At 38.7% G+C, this 6,240-nt stretch overlaps 1 pseudogene across 1 annotated transcript; it reads right to left on the minus strand.

Moving 5' to 3' along the window:
- Nucleotides 1–884: 884 nt before the first annotated feature.
- LOC116531532 lies at nucleotides 885–3,403 on the minus strand (annotated as a pseudogene). The gene has a single exon (XR_004260473.1). The product of XR_004260473.1 is annotated as an ATP-dependent RNA helicase DDX50 pseudogene (transcript).
- Nucleotides 3,404–6,240: the final 2,837 nt, after the last annotated feature.

Consider the following 6,240-nt stretch of genomic DNA (forward strand, 5'->3'; position numbering starts at 1 on the left):
ATAATGTACTGAAGAGAGCTTTCCAACTTGGTTCCATTCACCCTGTCACTTTCAGGTATACCAATCAAACATAGATTTTCACATAGTCCAATATTTCTTGAAGGCTGTTCTCTTCACTCTTTTTTCTCTAATCTTGTTTTCTCACTTTATTTCATTGAGTTGATCTCCAATCTCTGATATCCTTTCTTCTGCTTGATCAATTTGGCTATTGATACTTATGTATGCTTCACAAAGTTCTCATGCTATGTTTTTCAGCTCCATCGCATCATTCATATTTTTCTCTAGGCTGGTTATTCTAGTTAACAATTGTTCTAACCTTTTTTCAAGATTCTTAGCTTCCTTGCAGTGGGTTAGAACATGCTCCCTGTTTGCCTGGCTATCTCCAGCAGAGGCTACAGAACAATAAAAATTACTGCCTGTTCCTACCTCTGAAAGCTTTATCCCAGAGGAGCACCTGCCAGATGCCAGCCAGAGCTCTCCTGTATGAGGTGTCTATTGGCCCCTACTGGGAGGTGTCTCCCAGTCTGGATACACAGGTGTCAGAGACCCACTTGAGGAAGCACTCTGTCCCTTATCAGAACCCCCAATACTGTGCTGGGAGAATCACTGCTCTCTGCAGAGCTGTCAGGCAGGGACATTTAAGTCTGCTGAAGCTGCACTCAAAGCTGCCCCATCCACCAGGTGCTATGACCCAGGGTGCTCACTGAACTCTGCCCAGTTCAAACTTCCTGTGGGCTTTGTTTACACTGTGAGGGTGGAACCACCTACTCAAGTCTCAGCAATGGCAGATGCCCCTCTCCCTACCAAGCTCACATCCCAGGTTGATCTCAGACTGCTGTGCTAGCACGGAGAATTTCTTTTTTTTTTTTTTTTTTTTGAAAAGAGACAATAAAAGGAGGTTTTTTTTATTCAAAGGTATAACTGGATAAGTAGATTTGTTTACAACCATTCTTGTGAAATACTTTTTAAAAAAATACGACCGACTTCTTTGCAAATAGCAGACACATACCTCAACTATGATGACCTAATTTTTGGTGGATAATGTACATGATTAGGCAGAAATAGGCAAGCTCACACTGGTAGATTAACTATCAAATACTCAGTCAAAACTCCGTTTGTGGCCCCCACTTCTTGATCGATTTCTAGTCCCACTTCATCTTCCACCATCTTGTCGACTTCCTGATCGACTCCCTTGTCGACTCTGTCTACCTGACCGGCCGCCAGATCGACCACCTGACCGGCCTGACCGGCCCGACCGGCCACTTGACCAGCCACTCCTCTGTCTGGAATTAGAAGATGTGTTTCCATCATAATATTCTTCAATTTCAGGTAATTTGGCTGGCACTGAAAGTATCCAGTCAGAATCATGCCACTCTGCCTGTAACCTTTCTGACTCAGTTGTAGGAACATCAAAGCAAACACCCATATTTCCTTTCAGAAGGCACATTCTGGTAATCTGAGACACTGCATTACTACTCAGCTTTCTGTTAAGTTCTTTCCAAGCACAGCTGACATCCTGTATTTCCTCTAGGCTTTCCAGAGTCATGGTCACAAATCCCTTATCAGAGGTGATCAAAGATCGTGGTTCAAAGCTTGATGCACCAGAAATGTGGGCTAAGGCTGCAGCCAGTGCATCCACTGCCCCTTTCTCTTCTATCAGTCTCTGAGCTGATGGTCAGAAAAAATCAACAGCAGCATAAGAAACGGAAGCCAGAGACCTGATGGCATCCATGCTTTTAGATTTAACTAAATCCATTGTAGAAGGAACACCTACACGTTTAAAAGTAATTCCTGCTTTTTGCTCCACATATCATAGTTGACCTCTTTCTCTTGGTTGATAAAAACATATACAAATCCCTGTCAGTCCAGCTCTACCTGTGCATCCAGAGCGATGGATATAGGACTCAACATCCTGAGGAGGAGAACTTTGAATAACCAGGTCAACTTCAGGAATGTCCAAACCACGGGCAGCCACATTGGTTGCCACCAAAACTTTAAAACTACCTTCTCTGAAGCCTTTTAGTGTAATTTCTCTTTGTGACTGTGCAATGTCCCCATGTAAACACTGGGCATTCTGTTTTATGTATGGATTCATGGCCATTTCAGTTACATTCTTCTTGGTCTCACAGAAAATAATAGCCCTCCCTTCAGACCCACTGTAGACTTGAAGGACATCTCCAATAACTGCTGGCCTCTGAGACCAGTGACACTGGATAGCCAAATGTTCCACAGTGGTTGCAGCCTTTTGAGTCATTTTTCCAACAAGGTCAACCTGTTCATATCTGGATTTCATGTATTTTTTTGCAACTTTGTATACCCACTGTGGGCAAGTTGCAGAAAAAAGTAAAGTCTGAGGATTGTCTTCAGAATCAGTTTTGTAGGATTCGTGAATAATATCTTCAACTTGTTCAGCAAAACCTAAATCTAACATTTGATCCACTTCATCAAGTACAACATGGCGCAGTTTAGAAAGATCCAATCGGCCACTCTGCAGATGGTCTTTGATACGACCAGGGGTTCCAACCAAGATGTCAATACCATTTCGAATATGATTAATTTGGCTTTGATATGATGTTCCACCATAAAAACACGCCACACTGAGCTTCCTAGTTATATCTTTGAAGTCTTTGGCTACTTGATTTGCCAGTTCCCTTGTTGGAGCCAAAATGAGTACCTTTGGTGAGCGGCTTTTTTTAATTGTTTCTTGATTTCTTTGTAGTCTTTCAATCAAGGGAATGGCCAAAGAGAATGCCTTTCCTGTTCCTGTCCGTGCTTGAGCTATTAAATCTTTTCCTTCATATACAGGACCAAAAGTCTTAACTTGAATAGGAAAGAGGTATGTTACCCCTCGACCTTTCAGAAGCTTTATAGTCTCTTCAGAAATAGGGAAATTGGAGAAGGCTCCTTCTTTCTGTTCACGTGTTAAGGTCTCCTCTAGTTTATTATCACTTGATTTATGAGTAGAACTATCTAAGGATGATACTCGCTTTGATTTTTTTTCATATTCATCAATATCTCCATTTGGTAGATCTTTTCTTCTTATGAGATTTAGAGAATTCATCTGAAAGTCTGTTAAATCCTTCTTCAGTGTCTCCATTTAGCTTCTCTTTCATTTTAGTTTTTTTGGCCTTGGGAGCATCCAGGTCATCTGTAACACCATTTTCTCTTGTTTCTGATTTCTCATCTGAATCATAATGGTGCCTTGACTTCCTTCTGTCACTCCAGCACTGTGTAATGTGTTTTCAGCTTACCTTGTTTAAATCTTCATAACCCTTTTGCCTCTCCTTCTGGCTCTTGGACTCCTCCAAGGGTGCTTCCAGCTCCATAATGTCCCCCCAGAGGAGTTTCCCAGGCATTACTGGCCACCGCCGCCTCCCTCCGGGCACAGTGACCACAACCACCTACGGGCTGTGACAACATGAAAGGAAGCGAGGGCAGGGCAGCCGCCCGGCCTTCGCACGGAGAATTTCAAGCCAGTGGATTTTAGTTTCCTTGGCTCCAAGGGTGTGGAACCTGCCAAGCCAGATGCTGGAAAGAATCTCCTGGTCTGCCAGTTGCAGCCCATGGGGAAAGCACAGAATCCAGGCTGGAATGCACCATTTTTCCCAGTAGAATCTCTCATGGCTAAGGTGACATCCCACCCTCCTTCAGCTCACTCTCCATGGGCTTCACCCACTGTCCAACCAGTCCCATTGAGATGAACTGGGTACCTCAGTTAGAAATGCAGAAATCACCCACCACCTGCATTGATCTTTCTGGGAGCTGCAGACCGGAGCTGTTGCTATTCGGCCATCTTGCCAGTTCTCCTGTTCTATTTTTATCTTGAAAAAGTAAGGGTCACCTAAATTTAATAGAAAGTTTGGAAATGAAATAATTGCTTACTGTTAGTATTATTTTAATTATGAAACAACTTAAAAGTCTAAAAAAGGAATTTGTTAAATTATGGCACAGTTCTACAATGGAATTCAGCCATCCTGACATTAAAAAATGGTATCAAATATTTTTTGACATACAGAGATGTCTTTGATGCATTAAGTGAATGAAAGTAGGTTATGAGAGAGTATATACAATATCATCTCATTTTATTTAAAAATAAATATCTACATATTTTTTCATGTGTACATACCAGATACAGTTTTATATGCCTCAAAGTGTATGCATCAAAATATTAATGATATTTATGTCTATAGGACATTAATTTTCTTATATTTTGTTGATTGCTTCTTTTATTTCTCTACATTGAACGTATTCTATTTGTTTAATATATAAGGTGACAAAGATAAAGAAATAAGCAAAGAATTTATAAGACAACTAGAAAACAATTAACAATATGACAGAAACAAAACCTCACATATCAATATTAACCTTGAACATTAATGGTCTATGTGTTCTCCACTTAAAAGATATAGACTGGTGGAATCAATTACAAAACACAATCCAACTATATGGTTCTTACAAGAAACTAATCTTGTACAGGTAGAGACATGTAGACTGAAAGTAAAGGGGTGAAAAAAGATATTCCATGCAAATGGAAATCATAAGTGATCACGAATATCTATGCTTATATCTTTATGCTTTAAACTTTAAATCAAAAATAGTCAAAAAATGGAGACAATCATCAAATAAAAAAGATAAATTCAGCAAGGAGATATAACAATTTTAAATATATATGCACCTACCACTGGAGCACTCAGATACATAAAAACAAATGTTACTAGATCTAGAGAAAGAGGACAACAGTAATACAGTAATAGTGGGGGTTTCAAAACCCCAGTCACAGCATTAGATTATCAAGATAAAAGAATCAACAAAAAACACTGGACTTAAATTAGACTTCAGGCCAAACGGATCTTAAAGGATTTACAGAACATTTTACCTAACAACTTCAGGATATACATTCTTTGCATCAGCACAAAGTACATTCTCCAAGACAAACTATATTTTAGGCCAAAAAACAAGCCTCAACAAACTCTTAAAAAATAGAAGTAATATATGTGATATATGTTCAGACCACAGTAGAATAAAACCAGATATCAATACCACAAGCAATGTCAGAAACTATACAAATACATGAAATTGAACAACATGCTCCTGATCATGAATAATCATTGATTCAATGAAGAAATTAAGATGGCAATTTTAAATGAAAATGCAAACACAACATATGAAAACCTGTGGGATACAGCAAAAGCAGTGTGAAGAGAGACATTTATAACAATAAATTAAAAAGTGGAAAGAATACAAATTAACAACCTAACATCACACTGCAATAAACTAACAAAGCAAGAATAAGCCAAATCCAAAATTAACAGAAGGAAGAAATAACAAAAATCAAAGCAGAACTAATGAAATAGAGAGAAAAAAAAAAAAACAACAATAAAAAGGGTTGGCAAAGCAAAAAGATGCTTCTTCGAAAAGATGCTTTAAATGTATTAACTGCTAGCTCGGCTAACCAAGGAAGAGTGAAGATCTAAATAAACAAAACAAGAAATGAAAAGGAGACATTACCACAGAAACACAAAAGACCATTATAGACCATTATGAACAATTATATACTTACAAACTAGAAAACCTAGAGGAAAAAAATAAATTTCTGGAAATATACAACCTCCCAAGATTGAACCAGAAAGAAATAGAAAACCTGAACAGACCAATAATGAATAGCAATATTGAATCAGTAATAATAGAAAAATCCTCTCAAAAATGAAAAGCCCAGGACCAGATGGCTTCACAGCCAAATTCTATCAAACATACTAAAAACTAATACCAATCCTCCTGAAACTGTTCCAAAAACTTCAGGAGGAAGGAATTATCCCCAATTCATTCTATGAGATCAGTGTCAACTTGATACCAAAGTCAGCAAGGACAAAACAAGATAAGAAAACCACAGACAAATATCCCTGATGAACATCGAACAAAAATGAAGAAGCAGAAGCAGAAGCGGAAGAAGAAGAAGAATAAGAAAGAAGAAAGAAGAAGAAAGAAGAATGAAGAGAAAGAAGAAGGAGAAGGAGAAGAAGAAGTAGAAGGAGAAGAAGAAGAAGTAGTGGTGGTGGTGGTGGTGGTGGCGGTGGAGGAGGAGGAAGAGGAGGAGGAAACAACAACTAGAAAATCAAATCCAACAGCACATCAAAATGATAATACACTATGATCAAGTGTGTTTTATACCAGGGATGCAAGGATGGTTCAACATATGCAAATCAAAAAATGTTATACGTCACACAAACAGATTTAAGGATG

The sequence above is a fragment of the Sapajus apella genome, unplaced genomic scaffold (assembly GCF_009761245.1).
Source record: "Sapajus apella isolate SASKATOON/1434 unplaced genomic scaffold, GSC_monkey_1.0 scaffold71, whole genome shotgun sequence".
Lineage (NCBI taxonomy): Eukaryota > Metazoa > Chordata > Mammalia > Primates > Cebidae > Sapajus > Sapajus apella.